This window comes from Danio rerio, chromosome 5 (genome assembly GCF_052040795.2).
Source record: "Danio rerio strain M-AB ecotype USA chromosome 5, GRCz13ab, whole genome shotgun sequence".
NCBI lineage: Eukaryota > Metazoa > Chordata > Actinopteri > Cypriniformes > Danionidae > Danio > Danio rerio.
The window spans coordinates 46,039,959-46,053,093 of NC_141025.1; the positions used below are offsets into that span (position 1 = coordinate 46,039,959).

Here is a 13,135-nt window from a genome sequence, read left to right on the forward strand (position 1 = left end):
ATCATTGTCAATAAAATGAAATCAAATCAGTGGCTGCATATTTGATTTTGTTTTAGCCAGATTTTAAGAACAGTTTTAAAATTATTAAAAGTGCTGCTCTCTCTGATATACACTGGTATTTTATTCCATCTTTCTGCTGCTTTAACTGAAAAAACTGATTGTCCAAAAGCAGTTCTCTTAAGTTTAACTGAACAATCACCTCTAACAGATGACCTAGTCTGTCTTATATTGTCCTTGCCGACAATCACACATTGTTTGAGGGGTGGTGGTGCAAGACCATGAAATATTTTATACATTAAACACACATCAGCATAAAATAAGAAACTGTCAAATGTTAGTAATTTTTGTTGTGCAATACAGTTGCAATGATGATAGCTCCTTGGCTTTTTAGCTAAAATTTTAACAGTTTGTTTATATATAACATACAATGGTTTTAATGTTGTAATGTTCGTATGCGACCAGCTTGTAGCACAATAAGATAAATGAGGTAAAATCATTGTATTCATGAAAAGTTTAGCAGCAGCCATAGGTAACTGATGCCTAATGTTTCTATAGATCTTCAGGCTTGCTCTAGCACTTTTGGAAACCTTCTTAATGTGTTTTTTAAAATTTAAATTGGAGTCAATAATTATACCTAAATATTTAAAATGATCAACAATATTTATTACTTCTCCATTAACTAAAATATCTGAGCAATGCTCTTCATTTTTCTTAATTGAAAAAAACATTCCCACAGTTTTACTTACATTGAGGGTAAGACATGAACGATATAACCAATCTGAAACCTTTTTGAGTGCAGCAGTTAGTTTTTTAGCAGCATGTTCTTTGGTTTTAGCGTGAGTATATACTACCGTGTCGTCTGCATACATTTGAACCTGAACTTCTGGACACACTGTAGGCAGATCATTAATGTATAAACTAAACAAAATTGGTCCAAGAATTGATCCTTGTGGAACTCCAAAATTACAATTGATGTATGGTGAGCATGCACCATTAATTCTTGTACATTGCTTTCTTGATTTTAAATATGACTCCATCCATGATAATGCGTTAACAGAAAAATTAAACCTTGATAATTTAGATAAAAGTATGTTGTGGTTAACATTATCAAAGGCCTTTTTAAAATCAAGAAAGACCGCCCCAACAACTCCACCCCTATCTAGACTGGATTTAATTTGTTCAATAAAGTAACAGTTTGCTGTCTCCGTAGAATGACGTGCTCTAAATCCAAACTGCATAGTGTGTAATGGAAATTTATCTAAATTTAAATGCTCTACCAGCTGATTACAAACAACCTTTTCAATTACTTTAGAGGCAATTAACATGTTAATTGGGTATGCTAAAATTGACCATAGTGTAAGTGTGTGAATGAGTGTGTGTGTTTCCCAGTGATGGGTTGCGGCTGGAAAGGAATCCTCTGCGTAAAACACATGCTGGATAAGTTGGCAGTTCATTTTGCTGTGGTGAGCCCAGATTGATAAAGGGACTAAGCCAAAAATAAAATACAAAATAAAATAAAAGTAAAAGAAAAGAAAAGAAAAAAGAAGAAAATAAACAAAAATTAAATAATAAAATTGAAAAATAAATAATAAAATTGAAAAATAAATAATAAAATATAAACTAAACTAAAATAAAATTAATAATAAAATATTAAATAAAAATAAACAAAATAAAATAAATAAAATAAATAAAATAAAATACAAAAATAAAATAAATTTTAAAATAAAATAATAATAATTATAAAATAATAAAAAATAAAATATAATAAAATCAATAAAATAAAATAAAATAAAACAATAATAAAAACCAAGAAAAATACAATAAAATAAAAAAAATCTATTAAATTAAATTAAATAATAACATAAAATAATAAAAAGCAAATAAATAAATAAATAAAATAAATACTCAGCCATTTTTAAACATATTGGTAAAAATGAAAACTGCCTTTCAGTGGGAAAAAGGTGCTTTTAAGCCTTTCGGCAAAAGCATAGAGTCTTAGACAGTCAGAGGGCTACCTATACCAAATCTCAAATGATAAACTGAGATATAATGCCAAAAACATAATGCTGCAACTCAAGTTTTACCAACTCTGGAAATGACATTTCACAGCAAGTGCTGCATTCATTTCTCTTTCCGCATAGACAGACCTCCTCTACCTCTCTCTCTTTCTCTCTGCTTAAAGGAAGGTCGTAGGTTCATCAGGCCTGTCACCACAACTGCACATGCTGAGCTGTATGGATTGATCTGTCCCGCTGCGATGACGGGTACAGATACAGTCCCTGCTCGCACCACAAGGTGAGACACAAGGTTGGCAGCCCAACACAATCCCATCCTGTCACTGTAATTCCTTCATTTGCATCCAAAGTGCACAGCAACCCTCGGTCCTTGGTACGATATTTAAAGGCTGAGCATGTACAGCTGGATTTGAACAGGGGGCAGCGGCAGACCTGTTTCTGCTGACAAATACAAAAAACAACCACATTGGGGATTCAAGGCTACCTCTGCAGGAGTGTGCTGGAGAATGAAGAAGAAGGTGGACGGTATGTGCGTGTGTGTGTGTGTGTGTGTTTGTGTGTGTGTGTGTGTGTGTGTGTGTGTGTATGTGTGTGTTTGGCAGGTGTTTGCAATGCTTTAGTTGCTGCAGGGCCTCGTATCCCATCATCCGCTGCTGATTGTGATGCTCCCTGGAGAGAAAGACAGATGAAAACAAACAGAGGGAAACAGCAAAAGGGAAGAAGCACAGAGAAAACGACAAGAAGCAGAACATATGGTTGCTATAGACAATTCCTGCCCTATATTAGTGCCACCTGAAAGCATGTCATCCAGACATAAGAACGGCAACGGCACAAGGCTTTACTGTAGATTTAAGTAGATTTAACTAGCTTTTTGCCTGCAGAGAGAATGTGAACAGAGCCTTTACAGGCATTTGATTTTGTCAAATAAACAAGCAGATACAAATGGTTGAAAAAATATAGTGTTTAAGAAAACAAATAGCTGAACAGGGTATTTTCATGGGGAGAACATGCAAACTAAACACAGAAATGCCAACTGACCCAGCTGGGGCACAAACCAGCGACCTTCTTGCTATGAGGCGGTTGTGCTACATACTTTACCACTGCTGCACATTATTATTATTATTAATATTATTAATTCATTCATTGTCTTTTCGGCTTAGTCCTTTTATTAATCCAGCGTGGCTACATCGGAATGAACCACCAACTTTTTTAGCAAGTTTTTGTGCAGCGGATGCCCTTCCAGCTGCAACCCATCTCTGGGAAACATCCACACACACCCTCATACACTACGGACAATTTAGCTTACCCAATTCACCTGTACTGCATGTCTGTGGTGGAAACCGGAGCACCCGGAGGAAACCCACGCAAACTCAGGGAGAACATGCAAACTCCACACAGAAACACCAACTTACTCAGCCAAGGCTTGAATCAGCGACCTTCTGGCTGTGAGGCGACAGCACTACCTACTGCACCATTGCATCGCCATCTGTTTCGAGTCCCAGCTAGGCCAGTTGGCATTTCTATGTGGAGTTTGCATGTTCTCCTCTGGTGTTCGCATGGGTTTCCTCTGGGTGCTCCAGTTTCCCTCACAGTCCAAAGACATGTGGTATAAACAAATTACTATGTTTGTAAACATTTAGGATGCATGCGCAGGGAGGTGGCAGGAAAAAACCCAGGAGCACTAGCGTTTACAGCAAGGGAATGACATCCAATGTGGTTGTACAGAGTTTGTTGTAGTATTAGAAATAAGATATATTGATTACACAATTTCTATATTATTTACACAATGCTTTCAGCGTATTATAACAGCTCGTCACCCAGTTATAAGTACAGTGATTCAGCAAAATTAACGTTAAAGTGAGCGGCGTTCATCTGACAGGTCCATTTGCTATAACACCCTCCCAGTGGATATTGGATAAGACAAAATGGCCAAGCATCCAGCCCCAAATATAGAATTTCATCGAAGCTCCGAGTGATCTTACAAGAGAGAAATTAAAGGCAATAGATGCACCCTTTATGATGCAAGCTGAGATTGCATCACTCAGCAATGCAATGTCAGACACAATGCTCTATATGGAGTGAGTGATGTCACTGTGACGGGTAGGGTTAGGGTTGGGGTTAGGGGAGCACATTAAAAAAGCATTGGATGCAGCTCAGATTGCACTGCACCGAGTCTGCAGCCAGACCCCTCTTGTTAAAGGCCTACAAGTCTTTGGATGCCAACAATGTTGTTCTGTGTGGTCATGTGCAAGAAATAATGTTTTATGATTACCAGATTCAAAACTATGTAGTGCTAAAAACCGAGGTTCTGCCTAACCAAAAAAAAGGAAAGAAGACTGAACTGTACAAGGCCTGGGTAATTAATCATCAACAAGCAAAACAACTGCAACCTGTCAGGGAACTGCACCTGTATGGCAGGGTATATGAACTTACACAAAGAGGTAAAGTTGGTTTTATAAATATTTCTCCTTAATAATATAATTTCATAAAAGTATTATTTGCAAACTCTAAATAGCGAAATCATATGAGCAGCCAATGACTATTAAAGTACAACATTGTTCACAGTCAAAAAAACAGTGTTAGTGTTGTTTTCAAGTCACACTTGCAGGTTATTTCAGACCGATTTTTTTTCAAAGTGTCGTGGTAAACAATATAGGGAGTGTGTCACAAGTTGTCACTGAATGAACGTGTGAATATAAAACCAGCTTTACTTTAATAACTTACACTTTCACGATTTATTCTTAGCATTCAGTTTCAGCAGTTCAATTAACCATGTTTAACTGTTTATGCTGAACATGAGACCTGCAGAGTCGAGCATTTTTAATTAGGTCATCACTTCATTCAGCTCCCTTTTAGCCAAAGACGTCTGCAATTGGCATTAAAGCAGTGTGGTGTACGGTAAAAGTTATGTTTTTTTATTTGTGGACTTTCAATTTTGGCCTCCTACCGCACAACACGACATGTTTGCTAATGCAGCCGGTCTTTTTTTGCAACTGTGTGACGTCATGAGTGACGTAGGTTGGCAATTCGTCTATAGGTTAATTGAATAAAATAAATTAGCCATAGTGTTTGTGTGTCAATAGATGCTTACCAGTACTGGGTTGCAGCTGGAAGTAAAACAGTGTAAAACAGATTCTGGATAAGTTGGCAGTTCATTCCGCTGTGGCAACCCCTGATGAACAAAGGGACTAAACCGAAGGAAAATGAATGAATGAATGTACTTTAAGTGAACATATAGGATAAGTAGACATGCATCTTTTTGGTACACCAGTTTCCAGTAAACTCTACTCCAATATATTTTGATTTGTCACAGATGACTTGAAAATGCTGCTGTTATTAATATACAGCAGTCCAGAAAACACCCAGCAGACTAAACCAAAACAATGCTCTCCAGACTGTGCAGATGGCACATTTATTACAGGCAGTTAATCCTAACCAGCCACGGCAACACCAAGCAAAATATTCATAAATGGGTGAGCTCGGAGACGCGATCACACAATACAGCGGTGCGCACAAAACGCCGCAGCACCTCTCATCCCGAATGCAGAGAGTTACCGGAATGGAGGAGCTCATTATTCAGCCAGGAGTTTTCATGTCAGAAGCAGCAGGGGGGCCTGGGTTTGCCAGGGGCTTTTCTCTCTTGCATTCATCCTTGCTTTAATACTCTATCTAGCCCCCCTTATTCCCTCTGAGAAGGTGTGGAGTTCATTCTTGTTATTGCTCTGGAGAGTAATGAGAACTGCGCTGCCTATGCGTGTTTGGAGAATGCATAATGATTTCTTTAAACACTCTCGATGTTGACCCTCTCCGGAAAGTCCCTGTTAGCATTTTTAAATGAGTATTGGTACATGAAATTGAATGTCACACTCTTCCGCACCTGACCAGACATTTCAGATCCTCTCTTTCATCTGCTTAATCGAGTTTTATACGTGTGTCAGAGCGATTCTGTGACTGTCACGCTTTTGCGAATATTTGCACTTATTAACCTTTGGTCCTGTTGGGACTGTTGAAGAAATTAATATTCATAGTGAGATATTAAATGCGTTCTGAAACAAACACCGGTGTATGATGCTGGGTAATTGTACAACATTGCAGCTTACTATAATGTACACAAGTTGTATTATAGCCAATTACAAGGGCAGGTTGCTGGTAGGCCTAAAACACTAAGGTAAAGCCTGTTGTTAGTGCACATTTAATGAACTTCTAATCATGTCACCAATAAGCCAATATTCTGTACAGGCTGAATGCTGAATACAGCTGCAGAGAGAGAAAAAAAAGTGTAATCCTGCACATTAAATGTTTCATGTTTTAATAAAACGAGTGTTGTTATTGTTTTTTTTTTTTTATGATTTTGGGTAAATGCTTTTAATTGTGTTGACATAAACCAAACTGAGGTTATAATGTTGCTTGTAACCTGTTTTTCCCCTTTGTGTAAGTTACATCGACTTATAAAGGTTTTCTGTGCCCTGTGTTGTAGTTTCACTGCAATTGCCTTGTTTTATTGGCTGGCCTTAATTGAATTTCTATATGTGGCCTGTACAGAGTACATGTTGTGTTTGTTATTGTTAGTCTTTGTGTATTCTTTTCTGTGTTCATGAATTACAATAAACAAGTTTACACAGCTTTTTTTTACCATAAAGATTAGTCCGGTTTATATTCCACATACAGATATACAATATAAATATTGTCTTGTTTTCAGAAATATGTAAAATTAAGTTATTTGTTTCTTAAAACAAGCTAAATTATCTGCCAATGGGCTAAGTAAGATAAACCAAAAACAAGATTATTTTACTCAACCCACTGTCAGATTATTTTGCTTGTTTTAAGAGGAAGCTTCCTTAATTTTGTCATTTTTTTTCTGAAAATAAAACAATGTTTTATACAGTGCTCAGCATAACTGAGTATACCCCATTTTGAAAATAATTTTTTTATCCATTTTTCAGTGAATATAGGCAATGTGTTTCGGTGCATTTAAACAAAACAGATTTATTAAACTGATATATTTTTTAAAATAATATTTTAGTTATTAAATATATTTAGAAATTGAAAGATAATACAATTGAATTTAAGCAAAATATTGCAAAAATATTAATAATATTAATACAACCGACAAAATTACAACAATTTTTTTCCAAATTTTTTTCTTCTCTTGATGTTTCCTCTTTTTAAAATTTGTATTTGGTATTTTTCTATAACATGTAAATTTGGCTGTACTAGTTTTTGGACTGTTATCGTAATCCATTTTGTTCGATAAGCTCCAGATTTAGCTCTAATGCACATGCACAAATACAATATTGTATAAAAAATATGAATTTAAATGATAGAAAAAGTGTCATTTTTGATGAAAATTACGGCATTTAGAGGTTTTTGCATTTGAACTCTTCATATGTACTTATACATGTCTAGTAATGCTTCTTGGTTTAAAGGATTTTTAGTTATCAGGCCAATACCTTGAAGTGTATTTTTGCAACTTGTCATAGACAAATTGAACATGAACACCCTCTAAATTGAAAATGAAACTCAAAGATAATTTTGATCTCATCGAAAAAATAGAACTTAAATGAGTTAATAATATTGACCTTAAGATGGTTTTCAAAAAATTAAAAACTGCTTTTATTCTAGCGGAAAACAAATAAGGCTTTCTCCAGAAGAAAAAAAATATTAATAGACATACTGTAAAAATTCCTCTGTTAAACATAATTTGGGAATTATTTAAAAAAGCAAAAAACTAATACAAAGGGGGGCTAATAATTCTGACTTCAAATGAAGTGTGTGTGTGTGTAGGTATAAAAGCAGTTTAAAAACAGATTTATTAAAACTATTATGTTTAGAAATGTGTTGAAAAAATCTTCCCTCCATTAAACAGAAATTGGGGCAAAAAAATTAACAGAGTCTAATAATTCAGGGGTCTAATTATTCAATAATTCTGACTTCAACTAATATATATATATATATATATATATATATATATATATATATATATATATATATATATATATATATATATATATATATATATATATATATATATATATATATATATATAGAGAAACACACACACATATATATATATATATATATATATATATATATATATATATATATATATATATATATATATAAATAAATATATATAAATAAATATATATATATATATATATATATATATATATATATATATATATATATATATATATATATATATATATATATATATATATGTATATATATATATATATATATATATATATATATATATATATATATATATATATATATAGAAACAATGAATTACTTTTGAGTAATTTGCTGGATCAAAATATGTCCACATGACTTTATTTTGAATTTAAATACACAAATGTTTTTTTTTTTTTTTTTCCTGAAATAACACAGTATATTTAATTAAATTCAGTTTACATCTAATCAATTATGGTACATTTTGTTTGATCTATAGTGCTTGTTTTAAATTCGAAAAAAAGGATATGTGATGTTTCTGTGGTCAGTGTAATCTGCCTTAAGATAAATCGTTTAGTGCTATATTGTTCAGTAAATAAGGTGATTGTCAGTTCCTCCAAAACTTCTATCCAAGGCTCCTGGCCTGGAGCTGCTGTCCTAAAAAGATGCAACGTATATTGTTTGGATGTCTTACATTGTCTGATGCACACATTTATTATAACAAGTAGCTGCAAAGAAAAAAGTAATGCTATTGCACTTTATGTCTTTAAGTAATTTTCTATATATTTTTATATTTCCTTTTCAAATTATTGAATTTATTTCTGCAATGAATGCTTCAATCAATCAATCAATCAATCAATCAATCAATCAATCAATCAATCAATCAATCAATCAATCATCCTTAAACAGGGACCCTTATTTTGTTTCTTTTATTTACATTACTCCAGGCTTTAGAGTCACATGATCCTTCGGAAATCACTTAAAAATTTCTGATTTTTATACATTTGATTTAAATTGTGCAACTAAACATTTGCTTAAAACTGTGATGCAAATGTGATGTCCAGAATCCTTTAAAAAAAAAAAATAAATAACAGCATTTATTTAAAATAGATTTTTCATCTTGTAACAAAAGTCTTCACTGACAATCTAATGCAACCTTGCTGAATAAAAGTAATTTCTTTTTCAAAAAAAAAAAAAATGCTGACCCAAACTTTTTAGTGGCAGTGTACACATTTCTAAAAGTTATTATTGAGCAGTGCATCTTGAGGTTTTGTTTGAATGCGTCTGGGACATTCTGCTGTTCTGACAGTCGCTGTGAGTTCACGGCATGAAACTGTCTCTGTCATTACAGCTGTCAATGGCTCAGTCTGCAGAGAACGCCGACAGCGTGAGACGTGCCTCAGGAATATGGTAAGAGTGCAGATGAGAAAGCAGTGACCTGTGATTATGGAGACATCTTTAAAGGCTCTACTGAAGCCTGGGCTACACATCAACACAACAACCGTCTTCAGAGAATTACTGCTGGCTCTCAAGAAAAGACCCTGTGGGCTGGATATACGAGTTTAGATCCTGCGGGAACAATCCCTTCCACCTGACATCTCACAGAGACTGACAACCCTCTTCTGTTGCGTGCAAACTAATGGAAATCGTGGCCGCTGATCGATTAGGGCACTTTCTTAGAACTGAAAGAGAGGGTGTCTGGATGATGACCACTCCAAAATAGACTGGCATCCTTTCTGTAATTGGATTATGAATACAATTTTATTAAGTGCAGAAATTATATTATGACCTTAGTGTCAACCTTCTTCAGAGTGAAACTGGAATAATATTTGAGTCATTGCTCTTTTAGCATGCACAGTTCGTCGTTTTCTCAGGGTTATCAGGTCATTGGGAACTCTCTCATGTGGACTGTTGATGGGTGACCATGCAACGTTGTTATTACTGAATGTTAAAAACTAAGTTAAGTCTGTTGTCATTTGTATTTCATTGTACTCTGTGAGATCCTGCCCTCATATTGTCAAAACTGAATTCCCTGTACTGAAAAAAAATTCAGATGATTTTAAGTTAAGTAGCTGAAAACAATTTATTTGGGCTGAATGGGAACAAACAAATTAACTTGAACATTACAAAATTTAATTTCTTTGTTTAATCTCAACCCATATAAATTGTTTGCAACAATTTTTCAGTGTGTGAGGATTTTGAAAGTTTCTGGCCATGACAATTGAGCACACAGATGAACAGCAGTGCACCATTGACAATGCACATTTTTGACATATTATTTTATTAAAACAAGACAATCTTTTTTACCCGTCTAGAAAATACTTCTTGAATTAAAGTTTACATTTTTAGATATTTGGACTAGAAACAAAACAAAAACTCTAGTAAGAAAAGCATGTTTTGCAGATGTGAATCCATCATATCCTGTAGTTTTGGGATAAAATCCCAAGGTACAAAATCTTCATTATCATGGAAGGAGTGGCACCAAAGCAAGACTATCTTTTAGAAGCATTTGAATGTGGTTTAAATGTAAACTAAGTGAAGCCTGCTGTAGCTGTTGGACAGTCACTACAACACACCCCATATTCTGCTTCATTAACTTTTTTCGGCTTGCACAGTTTTTCCGTACTTTGTTCTGTTTCATCATTGTTTGTGTTTTAATTTTAACAAAAGTGTCTGGATTCTGGAACTTGAAATGTAACGAAAATAAAGCATTTTTAAAATTTCTGTAAATTGTAAGTTTCTTTATTTACACAGCCATAATTATAAAATTCATAGTAGTACTAGTAATAGTAGCAATAGTAATACCAGAATGAATAAATGTATATTTCCATGTCTGTGTTTTTCATTAGAGGAGAGAAGAAGACTAGAGGATAATATCACCTCTTGGGTCATACTGACCACGGAAATAAGGGATATTTTTGACCTTAGTTTGCTTCTTTAAAATTTTTAGAAATTTTACTCTGAGTTTTATTACAGATGTGGAGATTGTCTATGTTTAGAGATTGTCTAAGCCCAAACTATGCAGCCCATGACCCGCCAAACAATGTTTAACAGAGCAAGGACTGTTTCACAATATTTCCTATAATTTTTTCTTCTTCTAGAGAAAGCTAGTATAAAATTGGATTTTAACATTTTTAAAACCTTTTTAAGATTAATATTTTTAGCCCCCATAATATATTTTTTTTTTCAGATTGTTTTCAGAACAAACCATCATTATACAAGTATTTGTCTAATTACCCTAACTTGACTAATAAATGTAATTAAGTTAAGCCTTTAAAAATTGTACTTTAAGCTGAATGCTAGTATCTTAAAAAATATCTAGAAAATGGTGTGCTGTCATCATGACAAAGATAAAACAAATTAGTTAATATAGAAATTAGTTATTAAAACTATTATGTTTAGAAAGCTGTTTCTGTATAATAAACTGTATAATAATTACTGAGACAGTATAGGGTCCCCTTCACTATAATGGGGCACTAGGACCCACACAGACCACAGGCTGAGCAACCCTATGCTGGCTTCACTAAAACCACTTCCAGTTTTTTTATGTAGTGTTCTAACAAGATGCTAAGCAGACACAGCCCTGCTTAACTTCAGTGGGTGACCATATTAGAGCTGCAGAGAGATAGCTGTATAGATGTATACAAATGTTACGCACAACACTACACCAATAGTTTTATAATCACAAGCTCATTGACAACACAAAATTGTAACAGTCTAATACAGTGTTTTCTTGCCATAACGCGGGTCATTTTTTGCGGCCTCGCATTTTCGCCGATTTTTTTGTGCAAATTTGACAAGCTTTTTTTTTTTTTTACAGCGCATTGTATTCTGCGTCCTGATTGGTTGTAGAGCATTGTCAATCAATCTCCTACATGTCGTGTCTACTTTACAGTACAAAATGCGTCCAGATTGCCAAATATACATAAATGTTTGATCACTAGTAGTATGACTCTGGAGTGCTGTACTGTATGTTTTCAACAAACACCACAACGTCCAACAAACACCACAATGTCGACAAGACTTTCTGCACTGTCAAAGGCACCTGCGGTACTATACCCAAAAGGGAGAGAAAGATGCTAACCGTCGCACAAAAAGTTGGAGTTCTAGACATGCTAAGGAAGGTAGAAGTATACGAGTGTTTAAACAAGAGAGAAAAGTGTAAAAATGTTAATGCCTGTCAAGTGTATAAAGGGTGTAGTGAGGGGTTTTACAGCCTTGAAACGTTTATAATTGTACAAAAAATAAAGCAAACTACTTCAGGAACTTCACCTATTGCAGGCTATTTTTATAACGTAACTCCTGCGAATAACGAGGGACCACTGTGCCCTATCCTTTTTATTGTAATTTATTAATTTGCTTAATTTCAACATTAACCATACCTAATGAGATGGGTGGGCACAACAAGTCTGTTCTTGGTTTAACATGGTGCCATAAAATTCATTAAGCTTATGTAAATCACTCCAGGGCCCACAGTCCAGTGGAAGGATTATGCCTTTTATTTGCATGTTGTTGCAACAACTTCTCTTTTATATTTTCTTAGTTAGGGTTAAAATATGGCAATTCTAATAGTTTCAACAAACTAACAATTTATTTGATTTTTGAAATCACCAACTAACCACTCTTATTGTTGTGTGACACCCCAGGGGATCCCAATTCCCAGTTTGGGAACTATTGTGTTAGAGTATAATTTTTGCAGATTTGAGATTGTAGCAGAGCAGCGAGACTGTGTGAGTGTTGAAGTTGGCTTCTGCTGATGAAACTCCAAACTATTTTCTTTAGTAATGTTTTCTTCAATCGTATTTCTCCTGGTCTGTGTCCATCGTACAAAGGCTTTGCTGGTAATCCCCTAACAGGACTCACTTATCCTTTGTTGATTATCAGAGTGAGTTTAGGGGAGGTCAATCTTTGATGGATAATGTAATGGCACTAAACATTACTATTATATTTACTATGTATTTCCAGTAGGGCAGCAAGTTCCTTTTTTTGATAAAGAAACTGTCTCTAAACTCGTTATGATTTTTTCCCTTGAGATAATATTCAGAATTTATCATATTAAGTTACCTTGAGGTTGAACGAGAAATAGCAGTCATACAAACTCCCTGCACAACCGTACAAGAATGTATTACCATTAAAGACTCAAACCGTAACAATCAATTTAAACA

The 13,135-nt window shown here is 34.2% G+C and overlaps 1 long non-coding RNA gene across 1 annotated transcript; it reads left to right on the plus strand.

Annotated features, from left to right (window-relative positions):
* Positions 1-2,181: 2,181 nt before the first annotated feature.
* On the plus strand, positions 2,182-10,694 carry LOC141385592 (uncharacterized). The gene is made up of 2 exons (XR_015491684.1): positions 2,182-2,295; positions 9,322-10,694. It is a non-coding gene; the product is annotated as an uncharacterized LOC141385592 (long non-coding RNA).
* The last annotated feature ends 2,441 nt before the right edge of the window (positions 10,695-13,135 follow it).